A 23,233-nucleotide genomic window follows, 5' to 3' on the forward strand; every position below is an offset into this window, starting at 1 on the left:
CCAAGCCCCAACAAGAAGGAGTTGTTTAGCTCATCAAAAATGCGTATGTTGTTTTTCCTTAACGTCATTGTCGCAGACAGAAGGGTCAGGTTACAACCTGACTGTTATTGCTTACTTTTCTTTTAAACCATACCTTTAGTGCACAGGGCGCTGGCTGGTGTGTGGTCCGGTGTGATTGATCGCTTGTTCGGAGGTTGGTTCGGAGGTTGGTGGTTCGAGCCAAGAAAACATTGGCGCGTAGCCACTCTGGGGGATAGGCCAAGCGGGACTGTGATCGCATTGCGGATGAGGGTTTTCTGTAAAAGTATTGAAGTGTTTGAAATCCGGGTGTTGGTTTGACTTGGCACGTTTGACTTGACCCCCTGGTAGGATGAGAATAATCTGCAGAAATTCAGACAATTGTCTACTAATACGTACTTTTGCGTAGTACTCTTATTCCGTTAGTCTTGAGTGGGAGTTGTTTAAAGCAATTTTTTTGTGTTTCAAAATTCTGTCCAACCAATTATCTCCATTTACGCTTTTATAACGACTAAAAGTGTTGCTGCCCGGAAATCTGCATTTCTGTGTAAATAAAAAGGGCGTTACACGGTTCTCTATTTTCGCTGTTTTTCTATTTTTTGGTTTTCAAAAATCTCTCTGACCAATTATTTCCACTTACGCTTTTAGAACGATTACAGGTGGAACTTCCGCCAAATCTCCATTTTTGTAAAAATGCAGGGGGCTACACGGTTCGCCATTATCGCTATTATTTCTATTTTTCTAATTTTTTCGTTTTTCAAAATTGTGTTTGACCAATCATTTACAATTACGCTATTAAAACTATTGCAGGTGCTACTTCCGCTAAATCTGCATTTTTGTAGAAACGCAGGGTGTTACAGGTTTCCCTATTGTCTCAATTTTTTGATGCGAAGCATCTCATGCTCGGGGCTGTGTCCCTCCCTCCCTCGTTGCCGTTGTCGTTGTCCGCCGTCCGCACTCTACTGCTCATGCGCGTCTCCCCAGCCCCGTCAGCGTTTGGGCTGACGTCAGCGCAGTCCACTATAAAAAGAAATAGTTAGGCTGCGCCCGGTTTCGATCCCACGACTCTCCAGCCGCAACGGGAGGTACGTGGCGCTCTTCCCACTGCGCTACAAACCTGGACGGGAACATGTGCTACGAACGCGCCTTATGTCCTCCACTCATTCAAACTACGTCAAGAAGCTACTGATACAACGATGGCACGCGAAGCTGAACGTCAACGGAAACGACGAACTGAAAACTAATGGGAACTTCAGTCGACCCCATGGCTGCTTCGCATACTACTCAGGGTTCCCCTACGGGAAGACGGTGTAATTTTTTTCTATTTCTTTATTTCTTGGTTTTCTAAAATTCTGTCCGATCAATTATTTCCAATTGCACTATCATAACGATTAAAGGTGTTGCTTCCGCCGGATCTGCATTTTTGTGGACGTGCACGGCGTTACACGGTCCTGGCTGTGGGTGTACTCGGAAAAGAATGCTAAGCATTACAGGATTGTACCATCGCAGTGTCGAAAGTGCCGTCCGACGACATTCGAATGTTCAGGACCAGGGTACAAGTGCACAAAGCGTTTGTCGCAGTAGCGTAGAGGATCCGCCCCAGCTTCTTGATCCCGAGGATGGTGGGCCGCGACCGGCTTTTGCCTCAGTTGTTTTTTTTTACCTTGATATAATCTATAAATCTCATGGCTTAGGTATGTTTTCGGTGTTTTACAGGATTCCTTTAAGGTCATTTTTTGTTAGTTCAGGTTAGGCTGGCTTGCTTTACGCACTTTATGCCCACACCACTACTTTTAGCAATCGATTTTAGAGGCGAAGCTGCTCTTGCTCGGGCCCTGTCCTGTCCCTCGTTGCTCCTGCATCCGGCACATTAATGATGATTGTTGCAGGATCCCCCCATGGATTGGCCAACCAAAGATTGGCCGAAGAGGTCAGTACCTTCAACGCGCTCGTTGCTACCCAACAAGGAGGAGAAGAAGAAGAAGAGGTTGTCGTTCGTCGCCTGCGAGCTCAAGGCACGTACCGGGGGTACGCGACACAAGACGGCCTGTACAAGGCGACGGCCAAGGTGGCTAAAATGTCACACACCGAATTCGCGAACTTACCAATGGAGATTTTCACCGTCCCAAACAAGCCCTACATAATCACCACAAACATCGACGTCGTCGACGGGCTTGTCAACGGAGCGGTGGCAAGCTTGACGTGTCGAGTCTTTATATGATGTGCGGGGGAATGTTTCGCGGTTTTACCGATAAGCATTTTAGCTTCGCCCCTCTCATCATCATTCACTTCGTGGAGATGGCGGGATTTTTTTTTCTGCGCACTGCTCGTGAGTGGAATGACTTGCCTGCTGAAACTGCCATTATCATCGATTCGCAGTGTTTTAAGCGGACAGTTGAAGTACACCCTTGATGTTTCGCGACATTGCCATGCACCATATGCCGTATGTAAGCCCGCCTCTCATGTAATGCCCCAAGTTGGGGCCCTTGAGGAACCAATAAATAAATTATGTACAGCGATGTAGAACGATGCACTTTATGCAATACGCACTTTATGCGGGTTACTTTATGCAGAGCGATGTAGTCGCAGATGCGGATGTTTTTACTAAACGCTGGAGGACATCGATATAGTGGAGTTCTTGTGGTGTCGTCGGACGGCCCTGTAGACTGTTGCGACGCTGATTCCCCCAAAACCTGCCTTTGACTCTCAGTCATCGACTTGCCACGAACCGGCGTATTCACAGTGGCGAACTTTGCGCCTACTTGAACTATGCGCTTTTCAGCGACCTCGTGGCTTCTCAAAGCGCCAACCGGCCCGCGGCGGTGCTAACAAAAGCAATGCTGGGCGCCCTGCACAACAAGCCTCGGCGGCGTGCCCGCGCCTCATTGTCATGCCCTTTTGTGGCGTGTTGTCTTCAATAGGCCACTAGAAGAGTATTACCACCGAGGGATGCACGGCGTCTTCGTGGTGGTGCAACATCGCCAGGACAAAAGAAGGCTCTGACCACGGCGGATTGCCACGGCGGGAGCAACCAACACCACCTAGACTTTCAAGGCCTGCGGAGTGCCGCCGTGACGTCATAGGGCAGGGGCGGCCGCGCGCCGCCCGCAGAGCACGGAAGCGGAGGCAATGAACAGGTTTAGTGCCGTGTAACTGCAAAAATTGTGGGGTAGTAGTATTCTGTTTCTGTTCCCGTGCTTGGACATGACCCCATAGTTTGCCGACCATGTAACGCCAAGCTGTGTTGTTTGAGTAAACATATCGGTGGCCACAAAAATCGTTTGCACTGTTGCTCGCGAATACTTTTTTGTCTAACCATTAACCGCACTAACTATATATAAGACAATAGTAGACTCCTCATTGATTACATTGTGGTGTATACAAGAGATTTAAATGTGCTGCACATGCAACTAACTCTCACGTTTTTCAGCTACAAGCGCAAACGATGAGGAGTTGGACAGTTTAGAAGTGAAGTTATAAGCACAAAACATTAACACACGAAGCACACGAGCTCGTTTTGGATATTTTTTGGGCAGTAGAATGCAATACATGCTAAAAGACTCAACGTAAAGCTAAATTTGAATTTTACCTGTTCTTATTTTAAATATGTTCTTTTTGTCACGTACCAACAGCATCATTACGAATATTTTGTTGTAACATGCACACCATATTCAACTTCACTGCCATGGGCCAAAAAGCGCTGTGAGAGCGTAATGCAAAGCAAGACCGACAAATAGGATTATTATACGACTAACTGGGTGATCATTCGTGGACGCCATTATAATACCCCTGCCATGTTCTATTGTGCACGGAGGTGTCTGCAGCCGATGCCTGTAAAAAGAGTGAGTTGGTAAGAAAAATTTTCACCTCAATAACGATTTTAATTTTTTTTTTGAAATCCATTAGAAGCAGTCCTTCACACACTACGCTGAAACTCGAAGGGGTCAGGACTATTTGTCGTATTTCGCAGGAAACGATGCGACCATTCGAACTATTGCGCTTATCCTAAATTTGAGGACATGTTGCTCCACATTCAGATAAAAGTATCACCACAAAATTACTTGAATTTTTTTATGGACCAGTTCACGTCAATCCTGAGCCATTTACTTTTTGATACAACGCGTAAAGTATTTATTGGGGAATTAATACGTCTAGATTAGGGAAACATGTGTTATTAGGACTGTCTTTGTGACTTCTCGGCAAGAAACCATTTTTTTTGCAGCGAAGCATCCTAATGATGCCAGCTATCTTTTAAAAGCATGCAGATCGAACACTACAAAGGCATTTATGATGACTTTAAACGGATTTATTGCACTAAAAGAACACCAGTGCTGCTGTGAACACAGTGACTCACTTGCTCAGCGTTTGAAGCTTTCTTTCTTTTGTTTTTGCGCTAGCGTCCGCGATCTTGTCATTCAGTCGGCAACAGAAGTTCTTAAGCAGAATGTTTGTACTGCACCACAGCACATGCTTCAGCAGGAGCTCACCCTGGAGTTCAGTGTAGGTGGAAAGTCTTCTCGGCGTATTGCACGTATCCATTTTCGTCGCTACTCGTCCTCTTGAGAAAACCGAAACACCGGCACTTCCACTCTGGTGTGTAATTTCCGCGACACCACGGAACTGATCACTTGCTCGGCATCACAAATATAGTGCGCACCATCCCGGCAGAATGACAAATGACAGACACGAAAAGAAGCGTGGTCAGGATCATGCGCGTGGGTGCAGTGAGAAAAAAAAAGCTGACTGAGAACACAGCAGTTTCAGTTTACATGCGCTGTCGAAAATAGTGCGGGGTAGGTATCATTCAACCTCCGTCAAACTTGCTTGCAAATAAAGGCTGTAACTTATAAACTTTTACGTTATTTTTGTCCACAATTTACCGAACAATCTGTTCTCATTCTACCGCAAAATATACATCGATATTTGTTGTCACTGCGCGAACTGACACAAACACGGGCATGCTGTGTGGCACTACTTGAACCTCTTTTCCCTGAAGGAAACTTGTTGTGAGGGGTGGCTATGAAAATTCTGGGAAGTTGTGGTTAGTGAACCCTGCCGCCCAGCCACTACAAAGGATAAGCCGGGAAGTTATGCTGAGTGGGCGCGTTTTCTTTTCGTCCCCTTCTCGTTGGGCTTTTGTGGGCCCCATCGGGAGGCAATTAACGTGTCTCGCGACAATGGCCGTCTTTCTGCTCCTGCACGTACCTACCTGCGCCGGGACGGCGGACAGAGGAAGGGGTGGCAGGGTCCACGGAAAAGCTTGCAGGCGACGCCAGCAGAAAAGTATTTGGGCTTTGCAGGGAAGACGACCATGTGCTTTGCCAAGAAGCCGACTTTTTCAATCAGCCCCCGCCCGCCCCAGCCCGATGACGTAGGCCACGTCGCGCAAAAGAGAATTTCGGCTTTATAGTCTAGGTGGTGTTGGAGCAACCTGGCGCTCACCTGCCCCGGAGAGGAGGGGCCTCTCGTGCGTGTGCGCGTGTGTTTTGCGCGGTGGCGCTCCTATCAGTGCCATGACCTCCGTGATTGGTGCCTCCTGACGTCAGCCGGAGAAAAAGGGTGAAGGGGAAGGGACCCAACGTGCCTATTTAATCTCTCGCGTGCAGGAGCGCACTGCCCGCTCTCATACCAAGATGTAAATACTTGTATATAAAGTTTTCTTCTTCGTCAACTTGCCCATCATGACTGCCCCGGCACTAGCCACCTTACCGGCACTTCACCAACCTCGGCCCAGATCGACCACGCTACCATGGTTCGCAACAGTGGAGTCAGCGGTGAAATTCCCAACAGTGGAACCAGCCCCTGGCTTCCCAAGAGTGGTGGCAGCGGTGGGATTTGGCTTCCCAATAGTGGATGGCAGCTCGGCGGGATCGGCCAGCGTCAGCACCTTGGTGGGGTGAGTGCCTGAAGTTTTACCTCTCGTTTTGCCAGACCTTGCTAGCGCAGCGTCGTGCGTTCTAGGTTTTGACTTTGCTTTCTACTTCGTTGTAGCGAGTAAGCGAGGGTAAACTATTCGGGGTGCAGTATCACGATGGACAAGTTCAGAGTGCGGGACCTCCTCGAAATTTGCGAGGAGTTGGGTATTTCTGTTGGCCCCACGAAACGAAAAAGACGAAAGCAACAGATCCTCAAGCTACTGGAGGCAGAGGAAGTGAGCGTCGAGGAAGCCGACGAGGCTCATGAGGATATTCTAGAGAGAATAGAACGGGTATTAGCCGAAAAGCTAAGGGAGCTAGAGCGCAAGCAAAGTAAGCACGAGCACTACCTGAGGATGGAGAGTCTGTGCGTGTGGCGCGGAGCAGCCACTGAACGAGAACAGCGTATTCAGTGTGAAGGCGAATTGGCACTTCTTAATGCAGAAATAGAGCAGCTGACAGACACGATCAACAGGAAGGCAGTGCTTGCTAGATCCGGTGACGGGGTCTTTAACAACAAGGACAGTGCGAGTTTGGTGACGAAACCTTCGCATGAAAGCGTGCGATATGCAGTTTTCGTTCCACTTCCAGACAAACCCACTGAACTAGTTGAAGAAGGCAGCCAGCCGTGTTCTAGCGTATCCGTTTGCAGTCCCTTGATAAGCTCTAAGGCGTGGTTACTCTCCGAGTTTACGGAGTTTGCGCTTTTCGAAGAGCTGCCCATGCAACAGGCAGTAGGCGCAGTAACTGAACCCGTAGCCGCTCAGGAGAGTGGTGAGCCGACCGTCTCAGCAGATCGCGATTCCCCAGCTGTATGCGTCGCCGCTCGAGATAGAAGCGGTCTGATCGCGTTGGGACATCGTGAAGAGCTGCTTGAGCCCGTGGTTCCTCAGACTAGACGCGAGCCGATTGGGTCGGCGGATCGCGATGCCCCAGCTGTATGCGTTCCCACTCGAGATAGAAGTGGTCTGATCGCGTTGGGAGATCATCGCGAAGAGCGGCTTGAGCCCGTGGTTCCTCAGACTAGCAGCGAGCCGATTGGTTCGGCAGATCGCGATGCCCCAGCAGTATGCGATGCCGCTCGAGATGGAAGCGGTCTGATCGCGTTGGGAGATCATCGCGAAGAGCGGCTTCAGCCCGTGGTTCCTCAGACTAGACGCGAGCCGATTGGGTCGGCAGATCGCGATGCCCCAGCTGTATGCGTTCCCACTCGAGATAGAAGTGGCCTGATCGCGTTGGGAGATCGTGAAGAGCGACTTGAGCCCGCGGTTCCTCAGACTAGTAGCGAGCCGATTGGGTCGGCAAATCGAGATGCCCCAGCTGTATGCGGTCCCGCTCGAGATAGAAGCGGTCTGATCGCGTTGGGAGATTGCGAAGAGCGGGCTGAGCCCGTAGTCGCTCAGACTAGAAGCGAGCCGTTCGCGTCGGCAGATCGCGAAGCGCGAGCTAACTCCGTAGCCGCGCCGGATAGTAGCGAGTCGGCCGCGTCGGCAGATCGCGATGTCCCAGCTGTATGCGTTCCCGCTCGAGATAGAAGCGGTCTGATCGCGTTGGGAGATCGTGAAGAGCGGCTTGAGCCCGTAGTCGCTCAGACTAGAAGCGAGTCGGCCGCGTCGACAGATCGCGAAGCGCGCGCTAACTGCGTAGCCGCGCCAGAAAGTAGCGAGTCGGCCGCGTCGGCAGATCGCGAAGCGCGAGCTAACTTCGTAGCCGCGCAGAGAAGTAGCGAGTCGGCCGCGTCGACAGATCGCGAAGCGCGCGCTAACTGCGTAGCCGCGCCAGAAAGTAGCGAGTCGGCCGCGTCGGCAGATCGCGAAGCGCGACCTAAGTCCGTAGGCGTGCAGAGAAGTAACGAGTCCACTGCGTCGGCGGATCGCCGAGCGCGAGCCGAACCAGTAGCCGCGCAGGTGGGCCCGGGCAGCCAGAACATGCCACACACGTTTGACTGCGAGTCGCCTGGGATCGGGGCATTGCCACTCGAATGCTCCGCGATACCCAAAAGAAGGAAAAGGAGGCGGCCGAAAAACAGTCAGCGTAAAAAGGCAAAGAAAGAACGTGAACCCTTTCACTTTGCAGCATTCAAGGCTGAGATGGCCAGAAGCAGCAGAGCAACACGAAAGGTCAGACGTCTGAGGGAAACAAAGAGGCCGCTCCCTAGCCGTGACAAAGGCCGAGGGGCACTATGCCAGAAAGGGCAGAAGGGGGTGACTGGGTTCCGCGGGAATTCTCGGAGAGCTGGGGGGAGGACGTTTCGGAGAGAGTGCGTCCCCCCCCGACGCGTTCGTCATGGTCGGGCGTCCCATTCTTCTCTGGGTTCCCTTCACTTCCGTACTCTCCGCACGCGTTGCGCCTATTTTCCCCCTCGGTGTCAAAGACCTCCCCCGTACACTGTGCGGTGTACTTTGCAAAAGACCGGGAAATGTTTGTTTTGACGAGGGCTTAGGATGTTTTCAAGGATTCAGACGAATCCGCGTGCGCGTGCATAAACTGCGTACTTTACTCATTCTGTATTGCCAGTCAAGTGTTTATTGAGTTTTTGCAAGACAGAGGAAGTTAAGCGTCTGTTCTTTTGGTTGGCAGTGTGTCCATCATCGTGCTTTAACGCCGCGTAGTTAGACTTTTGCTTGGCGTTGTAGATGTTATTGTTAGTGATCGAACTCACCGGGAAGTAAGCGTAACTTTTGTGTGTTTCGATTGAAGAAGTGGTTCATGTGCGTGATCTAACACCGCGTAGTTGACCTTTTGTTAGGCGTTAGAGGAGTAGTTATTGTTCGAGGTCGAACAGAGCGTGAGGTAAGCGTAAATTTTGTGTTGTTGGTTGGAGAAGTGGTTAATGTTTGCGACTTAACGCCACGTAAGTTGGGCGGAATCTGCGTGTCAGCGTTCATTTCGTCTCACCGTGTTGGAGTGTACGAAATTGTTGTATATAAACACCGGAAGTAGTTGCGTTTAGTACTACGTGTTTATGGTCAGTTTGTATATTGAGGCATTTGTATGTGCCAGTTTGGTTGTCTTGCGTAATGGTGATGAGCCCAGCGCAATTTTATGGTTCAGTGTAAGAAGGGAAGCTACAGATTACTATTGATTGACGTAGCCTAGCTCTGTGAGCTAGGTCATATTTCAGATAAGTGTTCGTATATCTGTGGACTTCCATGTTATGACAAGTTTTATTTTCGTGAGTGTAGCGAAATGTTATGTTCTTCAAAGAGTCATGTAAAGTCATTATTTGTTTTGCTGTACCGTCGTATCGGTCTCGTAGTTGACTTTTGTGCTGTAGGCTGTGGCGAAAGGCATGCGTTGCCTCGGTTGCCTCGAATTACGGCAGTTGTAGCTGAGTAGTTTTGAAAAATGGTCATGGGCAAAAAGGAGAATGCCTTTTGAGCTCCTGTTGGCTTCTTCGCTCGTTTGCGTCATCTGCCTCGTAGAGCTCCTATAGCCCATTCATGATTTTTTTGGTACTGTTGTAGTTGTTGTTTTAACAACACCCAAAATTGAGGTCTGATTCTGAGCTTGTGCCACGAGATGAGCACTTCGAATTGTTTCAAGGGGTGTAATGTTTTAGCAGTCAGGTTGGTTTTGTTTGGTTATCATGGTCTGGCATTTCGAGTGGTGTTCAGAGGGCGCTTTCCGCATCGAGTGTGGTTCGACAATGGTTGTCCTGCCGAGTTAGTCATTTCTGCAGGAGCCTTGTGTTCGTGCCTTCTGTGGGTTCACGGAGGAGACCAGAAGAAAGCAGCAGTTCGGAGAACTGCGCCTCAAGCCCGGGATGGACCTGCTGACCATCCACATCAATTCAGCCGAGCCGCGATGAGCCGCTCGTCATCCTGATGCATTGTCTGGCGGCGGGGGTGCTGTTGCGACGCTGATTCCCCCAAAACCTGCCTTTGACTCTCAGTCATCGACTTGCCACGAACCGGCGTATTCACAGTGGCGAACTTTGCGCCTACTTGAACTATGCGCTTTTCAGCGACCTCGTGGCTTCTCAAAGCGCCAACCGGCCCGCGGCGGTGCTAACAAAAGCAATGCTGGGCGCCCTGCACAACAAGCCTCGGCGGCGTGCCCGCGCCTCATTGTCATGCCCTTTTGTGGCGTGTTGTCTTCAATAGGCCACTAGAAGAGTATTACCACCGAGGGATGCAAGGCGTCTTCGTGGTGGTGCAACATCGCCAGGACAAAAGAAGGCTCTGACCACGGCGGATTGCCACAGCGGGAGCAACCTGGCGCTCACCTGCCCCGGAGAGGAGGGGCCTCTCGTGCGTGTGCGCGTGTGTTTTGCGCGGTGGCGCTCCTATCAGTGCCATGACCTCCGTGATTGGTGCCTCCTGACGTCAGCCGGAGAAAAAGGGTGAAGGGGAAGGGACCCAACGTGCCTATTTAATCTCTCGCGTGCAGGAGCGCACTGCCCGCTCTCATACCAAGATGTAAATACTTGTATATAAAGTTTTCTTCTTCGTCAACTTGCCCATCATGACTGCCCCGGCACTAGCCACCTTACCGGCACTTCACCAACCTCGGCCCAGATCGACCACGCTACCATGGTTCGCAACAGTGGAGTCAGCGGTGAAATTCCCAACAGTGGAACCAGCCCCTGGCTTCCCAAGAGTGGTGGCAGCGGTGGGATTTGGCTTCCCAATAAGACACAGCCTGGTAACATTGCGGGTGCATCGGCAATGGGTGCAGTGGAAGTAGCCCGGCTGTTGATGATGATGACGATCACGCAGCTAACCGGGTTGCATGTTCGCAAATTATTTCGACGAAGAGGAAAATACTCGTATGTGGGCCCATGCTGGTGTGCCCTACGACCATTGTTTTTTCCGGACACGTAGAGACTGTGGAGATCCCTCTCGGTAGATCTACAGTCTGCTGGCGTTGATGTGCGTTCCCACGGTGGCGTATTCCCCCGACGGGGTGGCTGCATCCGACGGTGCATATCTTTCAATTTTTGAACCTTCTGATCGGGTTAAGGTTTTAACACGAAAGCGTTTTATGCCCGGGTACATCAAGATCTGGCCGGCATCATATCCGTCACGGAAATGATGTCGCCAGAAAAAGTTCAATTGACGCGGCTGCGCCCGGATACGAGCCACGCACTCTCTCTGCCCACTCTGCCCACTGCGCTACGAATTTGAACGCAAACAGGTCTAGAATGCACCTTATATCTTTCCTACTACTTTCTTCATTCAGATGTCGTATAAGAAATGCTGCCGTCTAGGAGAAGTGAAGCGAAAAGTAGTTCATTATGACACTAATGAGCGCCGACAGTTGGCGCCTCACTGCCAGCGTCTTCGTGTACTCGGGACTCGGGTGAATTGAGGCACCGTCCGCCACCCACTGCTTTCGGCTCCGGTTTTGGTTACGTTTCGTTCGCACGGTTTTCAAGGGGCTGTGGTTTCAGTCGGATTTACGCAATGTTCCTGCGCGTGCAATCCAGTGTCTAGCGTTGATGCGTCTAGCGGTGCCATACCGACGTAATATAACTAGCGATGTACATGTTCATATGGATACACAATAAATGCTCCTGTGAAGGCACATTTTACTTTCGTGTTTTACCGATTCCTTGAAAGAGGCATCAACCACATTTTTTGAAAGGCGCCTTGTCAAGTGCGATGTTTTGGTTCGTATTGCAGGTATACGTAAAGATACCTCGTGTGCTTGCGAATTAAATTAATGTATAGCGCTGCTACAACGCACACTGCATACTTCAGCGATTGTTTGGCCTCCTTGGGCGGAGGGTTTTGATACACCTTCTGCCGCGCCCGATCTCCAATCAATATTGTATCTCATTTGTATGCAGGAAGGGTATGCATGCACGGTAAATGCATGTATATGGCTTGGCGTATGTAGCGTTCATGTCATCTTATTTGGTGTCCCTAGATGCAGAAAGAAATTTTGGGAAGGATGAATTTTTAATTCCATGTAACAAAGAAATAAAAAAAACCTCGCGGCTGACTGGCTCGGCTGTTCGCCCCAGGGCTGCGCCCCCAGCACTACAAAGTGAATTTTGTTTTTTTCAGATCTGTGTTTGGTTCCACATACGTTGTGATACAGATGAGAAACTCACGGGTACAGACCGCGATAAAAATGCATACGCAATAAAAAATACTGAGAGCTTTTGTTCCGAAGCATCGTCTAAATGACTGTTTTTTCTCTTTGTCCTTCTCCTGTAAGTCTCACCACCGGCATGCCCAGGTCGGGCGTTCTAAAGGGGGGCTACGGTTCGAACGGTCCTACAGCGGATATTTGAGCTGGATCGCTCTCTGCGAAACGGGAAGTTTCCTTCCTGACAATTAAATGAGCCAGACAAGAGAATACAAACTCTCCCGACAGTGCGTGAAATGAAGAGCAATGGATTAAATGCTTTCGAATGTGTAGTGAGGTCACTTTCTATGGCGGATGCCATTGCTTGTTCCGTGCTGGAGAGCTGCGCAGGGCATATGGTGCAACACCAAAAAAAAAAAGAGTGAGTATCTGATCGCTTCGCTGCAAGTGTCGTCGACAGACGGCAGTCTTCTGCCGTCCCTGCCATGAAAATGCCACTCTTCTCTCTTCCGCTTACATTGATAAACGCGGTGGAATTTTTCTCAAGGCAATTCAATTTCACTGCTGATTATGATGATTGATGATGATTGATATTGGTATCCCCTTTGTAGAGGGGTGATGGCGCGTCATCTTACAAAAAATGGCAACATCTCCACTACGTGGATGATGGCGAGGGTGTGGAGTACGGGGACTCGAAATGACATCCAAGTTGCGCCACGAGTGACATCCGGTTTGCGCCCCGACCGTCATTCGATTTGAGCCATGAGTTGCACTTTGATTATTCCCTAAATGAAACTGCAACTCACGGCTTAAATCGAAATTCGCTTGATTTTCGCTTGAAGGTGGTGTGCGCCCGGATGGACGCGGACGGACATTGGGAGGTCCTTCTGTACTGCGCGCACCGTTACGGGCGAGGGAGTAAGCCGTTTGACTCTGGGGCACTGACTCACGGTCGTAGCCCAATGGGTGAGACGACTGACACTAATTCTGTCTGGTCTACCAGACAGAGGCTCGAATCCGGTGCCTGTGTGACTTGCTATGCTATGCGCTATATATGCGCATAGCATAGCAAGTCCGCGTCCGTGCTATGCGCACGGACGCGGACGCACATTGTTGCAGTCCTAAGGTACTCCGCACCTAAAAAAACTAATATACCTATGTTTTATTCTCCTCGTTTAATACTAGCGCTCGCTCTTGGGGCAGGCACAAAAACCTTATCAGGCATTAAATTCTTATTTTTTCTGTTATAGGCAGCAGCTGTCCTAGGCAATATTCCCTCTCTCTGCTTTTCGACCACCAGCATTCTAATCTTCTTTTCGACGCCTCGACAGCCTTGAAGTTAACTGCCTCTATGCTACCCGCGTAGCACAGAGGGAAGCGGAGGGACGCGTAGCACCGCGTTCCACCTCTTGCGCGCCATCTGCTGGAACCTTGCGGTACTGTTCAACTTCTTTGGATGTCTCAACAAGGGCGCATGCGCTGTTTATATTTTTGAGACGCAACATTGGCTCCAACGCGTATTTTTTTATTTGATACCGTAGAAATTAGGCATGCAGCTTTGTGTTTTGATATAAAAGAGCACTGCCTAGTACCAGTCATGCGTTTATCATTCACCGCACACATGTCTAACGCTTACTTTTTTCTGAACAATGTTTACAACTTCGAAGTGTGAGTCGAGCTTTAGGCGTTTGGAAAAGTTTTTCCCATACTAATTTCTCTTTCAGAAATTCATTTGAACTTTTCGCCAGGCGGCTGAATCGAGGGGCATACAGACAGACATAAAGGCCAAAACTTTCGCTTTTAGGCGCACCCAATTACAGTAAATAGCTAGGTTACTCAAACTGTGCGCACAATTAATATGCGTTAAAATAAACAAGGCGCCACCTACCGAGCACCAGAACGGCGGTTACCAAGACAGGACGCCATCTGTATGCGGGACTTCTTTTATTCGTCTCGGGAGGCTCTTCGGCTCCTCTTTCAGCGCGATCACGCCGCCGTTCATAGAGCAATTGTCCCAGCGATTGCATTCAGACTGCTGCCTTTATTTCCCAAAGGCTTATAACCCCGCTGTTCCCCGACACACGAGATCACATTCATTCAATGCGGCCGTTTGAGCACAACTCGCTGTTGTTAGTCCCCTCATCTGGATACAACCAACGCATCGACACGCAGTTCGTCTGCAATCAGCGCAAAGGCGCAGGTGGCGCGAAAAGCGAATCCGTCGCATTCGTCGGACCCAAGACGCCACTACACGAAAGAATGCACAGATGACACTTCTCGCCTTCTAGCGATCGCCATCCAGTAACCCCATCGTAAATCGTTAAAAATGGCCGATAGATTACGCCAGAAAAAATTAGCAGTGGCTTAGCTCGGCTATGCCAGGATATACGTAGCGTGAGCTAAGGTTTAGCTGGTTATTCTTAGGTTTCCTGGTTTTCTAGGATTAGCTGATTATCATGCTTACTGCTACTAAAACGATTTCCAATCCAATCCAATCCAGTCCAGTCCAGTCCAATATAATCCAGTCCGGTCCATTCCAGTCCAGTCCAGTCACTGCTCCTTGCGCATGCGCAGCATGGTTCTCCAGGCGCCACGCGAAACGGCTATAAAGCGGCTCCGGCGCACCCTCAGACTTGGCTACTGCGCAACGGAGGCGCACAGCTGGGCACGCGCCGGCGCCAGTGCGTATACGTCGGCTATGACGTCACTCCGTTGAATGTGCAGACCCAATTCTCTACACACCTGTACTCCAATCGTATTGGATTTCCAATCCAATACAATTGGATTGGATTGGATTAAATTCGATTGTATTGGATTTCTAATCCAGTACAATCCAATTTAATCCAATCCAATCCCATACAAATCCAAATCCGATCCAATCCAATCCAGTCCAATGCAATCCAATGCTCCTCGCGCTTGCGCAGCACGGCCATTCAAGGTACACGCGAAACTGCTCAACCTCGGCCAGTGTAGCTTACGCTACAAAAAGTGCGGGTGAGAAGTGGCAGCTACAAAGCATCCCCACCAGTGGGCGCTTACATCAGAGGCGTTTCCTCTATGGCTAACGTATATGTCAACATTAAAGATGCCGCACGTTGGTGGGTGCAGTTTGGGAAGAAACGTAGCGCAACCGAACGACACACAATTCATTGAAGGCATTGGCAACACACAATACATACAAAAGACCGCAGCGCAAGCATATTACATGGCGCAACACATAGTACACTTTTCACATGTTTACAGATTCGCGTGATCACAAAGCATCACGCGAAGCACCTTAAACGGCAACAAAGTAATTATTACACGGATCGCAGAGCATGCAATTCGGATCAATGAGCTTCTTTGTTTTTACAGCCCACAGGAATGGGTGAGCCTCAGCTGTGTTTTATTTCTTCAAATGTCACCCGCGCAATTGCAACCTTTCATTATCTTCAAGTTTTTCAAGAAGCAGTAGAATAGCTCAAGGAAGAAAAAAACGTGTAACGAAACAAAACAGTACGGCCCGTATGTTTGTGGTCTCTGTACCTCACAATATGTACAACCATAGCATTCCACTAGGTATGCACTCATACACACTGCGAGGAACCACCGCGGGTTCGAGCTATTTCAGCACGCTCATGATACTGAAACGCCGTCGCCAGCTCGACACCACCTCTGTTGGGCAGGTGGAGTAGGGGCGACAAAGGAATATGACCAGTGTACGTCAAAAGAAGGCGTTTATTTGCGCCAACCCCTTCGGTTACACTTCAACATCCCCGTGGTTGGAAAGGTGCAATGGGCGATCTGGCGCCCAGCGCAAGTGTGCGCGCTATCGGCGCGCTGAACCAGTGTACTCAGCAGTAAGGGCAAGATCTGGGATGCTGGCCGATGGGCTCGCAAGAGAAAAGACGCTGTCCGTCCGTTCCCAGGGACGCACCGCACGGCATGATCGCCGAGTGTCAGGTACGGCTAATATGTGAGCGAAGGGACTAAGGATCAACCTAAGGCACGGGCCGGCAGCCGGAAGGGCTTGCGGGCTCAGAGCAGGCGCAAAGGAGCTGCGACCGGGCGGTGAGGGAAATCGTCACGCACCTTAGGCTGTCCTGCTGAGCGTCTCCCCGAACGGACCTCCGCGCTGGGCGCGCGTCCCGCGTCCCGGCGAGGGGGACTTCGGGCGCCGTTCAAACAAGCAAATGAAATGATGTTAAGCAAGAACCAGGGCGGGGCGGCCGTGGAGCTGACAGTGTTTTTTCGCGCGACGGCCGCCGGCGCCTACACCTCGTCAGGAATTTGAAGCTTTGGCTCGGCCCAACGCAGTGGCGTAGGGGCGAGCTGGCCCTTCGGGAAGAGAGGGGGGGAAAGGATGCCAACGCCAGGATCGCCACATGTTTGAGTTATGGCATTCATTTCCTTGCCTTCGCTCTTTTAGCGAAGAGCGCACCGCTGGTCTGGCAACAATACAGGCACGCAACAAAATGCTACCGATGTTTTTTGGTAAATGACGCATCAATAGGTGCGATCCGGGCTCGTTGATGAAGAAAGGGGTAGTTTCGTTCCTATCTTTTAACCTTGGGTGTAAAAAGAAAGCGTCCACAAATGCGGTGGTAATAACGCTGAACAGGGCGCAGGCGAGTCGCACACCACAAGCACTGCTGGCAATTTGATTTTTAGTGGCGAGCACATGGTGATAAAAAAAGACAATGAGAGGACAAGGAAGGAGCATACAGTAGGCTGGTATTGCGGAGCGACGTTGTATGCGCTCGATCAGCGGAAGCCATCGGGCAACCAAGAACGGTTTGATTATTGGCGTCGGCGCTGTCGGCAGAGCGCAGACGACAGAGGACAATATTCCCTTTCCTTTCAGAATTTGGTAGAGGCTGTACAGAGGGCGCTCGATGAAATAAGCTAAAGCAACGCCGGCTAAAGAGAGAATCTCGCTGGGCTGGAGAGGAAAACCCGCGATTTTCTCCCTTTTTCAGCCCTCCTTTAAATGACGATAGTCTTTCATGGGCTATTTAAACGCAGAATTTTTTTGTCTGTCTGTCTGTCTGTCTGTCTGTCTGTCTGTCTGTCTGTCTGTCTGTCTGTCTGTCTGTCTGTCTGTCTGTCTGTCTGTCTGTCTGTCTGTCTGTCTGTCTGTCTGCGGCACGATTCAGCCACCCGTCCAAAGGGAAGCATAATTTGCGCAATAGTCTTATATACTCACATCCAGATCAAAACGTCTAAGTCCGGTGTAAGTGTTCACACTCGTCAACATCTTTGAACAAGAACAAGACATTACGCAAATACAAGGCGGAAAATCACTACATAAGTGATATTTGCAGTGTCCCTGTAATAAAAAATTCATGGATGCTCGGTTTTTGCGAGAGCAAATGAAATACTACCTCAATTGGAGAAAATTGTCGCCTGCTGTTGCCAGCGCTACTATAGCTCGTGGCGGTATTTAAGAAATCAAACGGCAACAGCCACCAGACATTCCACTAGATAGGTTCCACGTTCCTCTTGGAACGCACGGGGAGAAGGGCAACGTGGATCTATAAACGTTGTAGTAAGGCAACTCAATTCACGCGCGTCTCCGTCGTACAGCAGCGCTGGCATCGAAGCACCCGGCCTGGAGCCAGTGGCGCAACTAGGGGGGGGGGGGGGGCAGGGGTACAAGTGCCCCGGGCACCACTTGGGAGGGGGTGCCGAGCCGAGTATGCCGAACTTGTGGCCGAGGAGGAAAATGGCAGCGGGGCTATCTTTCAATAGCAGGGCTGCGCAGTTGCAGAAGTCACTGTTAGAGAGAGTTCTTATTTGGGGTTATTGATACGGCATTGCAACACAAAAAGTGCCCTGCCTGAAGACGAGGACGAAGAGTAGGGACACAGACGAGGCGCCGGCGCGCCCCGCATCACCTGGCAAAGCGCCCCGGCAGTGTCTCCCTCTCTTCGTCCTCACCTTCCGCACGGCTATCCTTGTGTTACAATGCCACTGTCCAAGACGGTTAAACTGTTCGCCTTGTCGGGAAGCGCCGCATGCATGTATGAATACTTAGGTACACCCGGATGCTCGGGAGGCAACACGGGATGATATCCAGATATCCAGTGTGCTTGCGTGCTGTTCGCATGTGTTTTCATGTGTTCTCGTTTGTATTGCAGCAGCGAGGAGGGGGAGGGGGAAGGGGGGGGGGGCGTGCTTAAAATTTGCGCCCTGTAGCCCTTTGCAGGTATTCTTACAAGGCGAGGTAAACAACGTTCAGGGAATTGTAGAGATCCTGGTATTTAAAAGTCGTGGTGCCCATTGTTGTCAAGTATGAGTCGGAGACGGAGTGCAAGGGTTAAATCGGTACAGCCAGTAAGTAGGTACCTTGAAGACATACTTGAAGTTTTCCAAGTTATGGCAAATAACGACAAATAAACGAGTGAAACGAGAAGTGATCGCACACTAGCTATTGCACCAGCGGATGTTAAGATATGATGTTTTTATTTTGCTCGGCTTTTGGAACAAGATACTGGTTCGAATGGATCCTGTTTAAAGACAGCAAGACTCAACAATGAACTTTTGCGAGGCTGCTTTAGACATGAACCCTCTTAGAGAACAGTTTTATGACGAAAGGGAAACGCTGGTGAGGGAGTCACTCCCTGAAGGGCTTGGTGTCTGTGAGTCGTGGGATGTCAATGTTGAAAGGCGTTCGAGACGAAAAAAAAAAAAGATGGCTGGTGAAAAGTAGAAAGCAGAGGCGTGAACGGCTAAGCAGAAAATACGAAGTTTCATGAAATCCACATTTGACCATCTTCATTCTGAAATGGACGAGAGGTTTACTCCCGTGCAGTATACCGATGCCAAGTTTGGATTTCTCCTGGACATAAACAAGCTGTGCTACGGTGACGACGAGAACGAACTAAGAACAAATTGTTACACCTTTGACGAGTTTTATCGTTCCGACGGTAGCGCGCAGGACCTCTATAAAGAGACTTTAGATTGCCCATTGCTGTTTTCACGGCGTGTTGACCGGAGATTATCAAAACTTGAAGAACTTCCGAATGTTATCATACAGTATGGGGAAGACAACATATTTCCCAACTTTCGCGTCGCGATTCAGATAAAGTTAGCCACAGCCGTTTCCATATCGATGGCTGCGAAAGTCCTTCAGCAAGCTAAAACTTAAAACTTATACTTTCCTATTTGCGGGCCACAAGGGCCCACGACAGAGTTTCTTAAGTTGCTCTGCTGAGTGTGGAAAGAGAAGAAACTATAAAAACAAACTTTGATGACATTATAGCACAGTTTTCTCTATCGAAAGCAAGAAAAGTGCTGCTCTGGTTGTTCCGGAGTGCCGTAGTGTATAGTATTTTTCATATGTGTGTTATTAATAACCAACTGATCTAATTAAAGCGCTTCAAACTCAAAGAATGCGTTTCTCGGCAACTTGTTCACGATAAACAACTTGTTCTCGACAACTTGTTCACGCACTGGCGTCACAAAGGCAATGATATGCTACCAGGAGACAACAGGGATTGCAGGAACGAGTTTTTGAATGCATCATTAGCATTGATAACAAAATGTGGGCATACTATGCAGATTTGAAGTATGAATAAATATTCTGAGCAATCAGTTTAACGGCAATGCAGCGAAAAATGATAACTGTGTACATGCGTACTTGGTCGTTTTGCTTCTGTGCGTTTGTACATAATTTATGAACGTCGCCTTATTCGTGTCATGCGCGGTCACAACAGCTGACCAGCAAGCTCCATTTCTTCTTTCACGTTTTTTTCTACGCAGTGTCTAGAATTACCCCCGAGGGATCCGGAAACTGAAAACAAAAGTTTTTTCCTACGGAACTTTTCGCCAGTGTCTATCTAGAGTTACGTTCGACGGAATCCAAAATTGCCGATAAAGTCACATTCGACGTAATTTCAACCGAACTATTTCAGTTACGTCCCGCCTAGCCAGTTATTTCACAGTAAAAAATTAATATGCGAAATAAAAATTAAAACGAGCACATCGGTCGCACGGAACACTACATAGACGACCCGGAATATCACAAAGGAGCACAGGACGCCGCACCTGGCACTCGGCGCCCTATAAAAAGGTAGGGGCGGCAGTGTCGTACCATTACCTCCCAGACAGTAATGGTCGCGCACCTTCCTCTCAAACAGGAACTAAAGCTCGTTCCTCGTTCCTTCCAATGTTTGAAACGAGTTCCCGTTGCAAGTTCACTGGGAAAGAAACGCGTTTCAGTTATATTTACAATATAGAAACTTGGCGCAACATTAACGTTACATTTGATTTTCTGTATCAAAATATAGTGCCGGATAATCCCGAGGCGAAATAAAGTGAGCAATTCAAAAGTAACATCGAACTACGCATATTATAAACACCGTCGGAAGCAGATTATCTGGCGATAAAAAGAACCAAAATCCACTTTTCCACACGAATTTTTTGAGTGAGCACCCGACATACTCCACACATGTCTAACTGCAACTTCCTATGCGGCATGCCGGCATGGGGGAAGGAAACTACAAGAGATACCTTCAAGGGGCAAGCTTAAAGCTTACCCAGCTCTGCGCTGCGCTGTTGTGTTGCCTAGTCATACAAAATATGACAAGTCACGAAAAAAAAAAAAAAACGCACTATAGGCAAGTGACAGGCAAGCGGTAGTGGCTTTTTGCTCCTCAAGTGGTCGCCCATCCTAACTGTATATTACGCGCCGCGTACGTGCGTGCCACTGCAATGCCGTGTGCGGCGCGCGCTGCGCGGCTTGTAAATCCGAGACGCGCAGATGCACATGCCGCCAAAGTGGTCGTACGCATCTGTCCAATAATCTCTTTTAGTAACAGAGTTGGGCTCTCTGCTTCAATGCAAGCTTTCTTGCGTTATCACTTTCCCGGCCGCCACCGCCGCAACGCTATCGCCTACTGCTATGTTACAAGTTTATGGCGTGATCACATAAAAAGACGGCCGCGACATCGCTGGTATGACACATAAGAGCAGCGAAGCGCTACGCCCGATAACCGGGGAGTGTACCGATGTCGCCGATTCACTCATTCGTCAGGCTCAACTTCAATCAGCGCTGTAATGAACAAAAGAGTCACTTTTCTTTGTTATTTTTCTCTTGATTTCGATCATGTGGCCCCGCAGCTTAGTAGGACGAGTGTGGACAAATGTCATGCAGTGGGTTCTCTTTGTCATGGAGAGACTTGTACTGCCCTCTGCCCTCTTATGTTGCGGTTACGCCAAACGAATAATTTTCTATTTTATTGCCAAACATAAAAGCAAACTACGGCATGTTATTTGTATGCTCCCGGATCGCTGACTTGGAAACAGTCGAAACAATTAGTTCTTTCTGTAGAAAACATGCTTTAAACCACGCGTCGTGCGAAACTGTGCCTGCTGCAAATTCGCGAACATTTCGCGGTGCCAAAAGCCGGGGCAATTTTCGCCCTATTTTGCGACAAAGGCAGCCGCCATTTTCAAGGTATTACGTAACATTACGTCACTTTTACGCAGGCTGAAATTGCCGATGCATGACGTGATCGTTCCCGCCAAATATTTAAATTACTTCACGCCTTCTCAGCCAATCACAGAAGGGGTGTGCATTACAAGCAGTATTGTTGTTGAATAGAAGACAGGCTTACGTTGTCATGTCCGCTGCATTTAGTCTGGTTTTTCATTGCCGGCCAAGAATTATGCGCCTTTAGTAACGAGAAATAAGGCAAACTTTAGAACTGGTGCCCGTAAACGTCATCAAACGTCAAAAGCCCGACAGTATACACAACCGCTTTGTCAACCGGAAGCACGTGACCAAAATTGAAAGCCAATCAGAAAAGACTTTCGGCAAATTGCCAAATTTCCCGGGAATTTGTGCAGTCGAGAATAGGGCCCGTAATAAAGCTAGCGCGTTAAAAGTTGCAGATGACATCTACGTATGGGTCTTAAGATGTACGAAGTGACAGCGTTGCTTCGACTTTGTAGTCGACGCAACGCTATCACTGTCGAACGGACAGTTTTCGAACAGACCTTTTTTCAAACAAAATTGCTGTATTTACTATCTATGCTTCACGAGCACTGCTGGTCAGTGGAGAAAGGAAGATAAGCAGAGAGGGTGTTTAATCGCCGTGGCCCTGGGGAGACAGATGCTCCCTTTGCTTCAGTGGCCTAAGATGTGAGCTTGAAATGTAGCAACTGCGGGGTGTTGTTCAGTTTGAGCGAGAAGACGACATTGCCCGTAATTCAGAGTGTTATCCTCTAATTTCTTGGCCCGACTTTGCGTTTACGCTTTTTATGCGAAAAGAGAAAGTGAAGTTTTTTGTCGCAGAAGAAATACAGGGGTTTTTGGAAAAGGGGTTAACGCCATTAGCGAGCCACAAGGTGGAACTTCAAGACTGTGGCCACGGATGCCGCAGCTCCTTGCCTAGTCCTGTCTTCGCCATCAGCTCGCGCGGATCTTGAGGTAACAAGCCGGGCAACGCTGCCTCCATATTTCGATGGAAGTTGAATTTCGAATGTTGGAGTTGTTCGCTCCTGCGCATACCCATGTACACGATTAGGTTGCGTGGAAGAGGGTGGATGTTTCTCCGAATTTAGCGGAGTTTTAATTACGATGTTCCCACCGAACATTTTCGTCCACATTTATTTGCGGATACATGTGTTGGTTTATCCTCCACAGAGCCTTGAATTCTTCGCCACTGACACCCCTTGTAGCACGGGGAAATATTGTGTTCCTGAACGTATGATCAGAAGACATTCCGAACTTTTTTTCAGGGGGGGCAGTGAGGTCCTGGTTGCAAGGAGCACGTTGCGTCAGCTCGAGTTCCACTTAGTCGGTGCCTCGACTCCTTAAAACCGTTGTGCCCGGGTATCCTGGTGACGTGGATAATTTTCTTCCATGTGGATCGGAATATCTTAAAGAAACGTTTAGGCATTATGCGTGCAGCCAACAGTCGAATGCTCTTTGAGAGTGTGGGATGACGTTACGCTTCTCTTTTGTGCTTCTTCTAGTCGGATTGCCAACAGGCTGGCTCCATCTTCCGCTTCTTTGTTCCTGTATGTTGGAGGATAATGCGGTCACAAAGGTTGCCAGAGCAGTCAAATTGGGCAGTTGCTGCCTCCTTCTTTCATTTCATCCGGGAGTCGGTGTATACTGTGTTCTCATATTTGACTTTACTGGAATTTACATGATCTTGTCATATCGCTTCTCCTTGGGTAGGTTTGGATTCATGTTTTTGTGGGGAGTTTTATGCGGAGTCACTGAATCGGACACATGACCATGATGGCTGGCAGTCGATAATTTTCCGAAA

At 49.2% G+C, this 23,233-nt stretch overlaps 1 pseudogene; it reads left to right on the top strand.

Moving 5' to 3' along the window:
* The first annotated feature begins 18,486 nt into the window (after positions 1-18,486).
* On the top strand, positions 18,487-22,995 carry LOC144146305 (uncharacterized; annotated as a pseudogene).
* Positions 22,996-23,233: the final 238 nt, after the last annotated feature.

The sequence above is a fragment of the Haemaphysalis longicornis genome, unplaced genomic scaffold, assembly GCF_048455015.1.
Source record: "Haemaphysalis longicornis isolate Haplotype H1 unplaced genomic scaffold, Haemaphysalis longicornis Haplotype H1 scaffold_7, whole genome shotgun sequence".
NCBI classification, from domain to species: Eukaryota; Metazoa; Arthropoda; class Arachnida; order Ixodida; family Ixodidae; genus Haemaphysalis; species Haemaphysalis longicornis.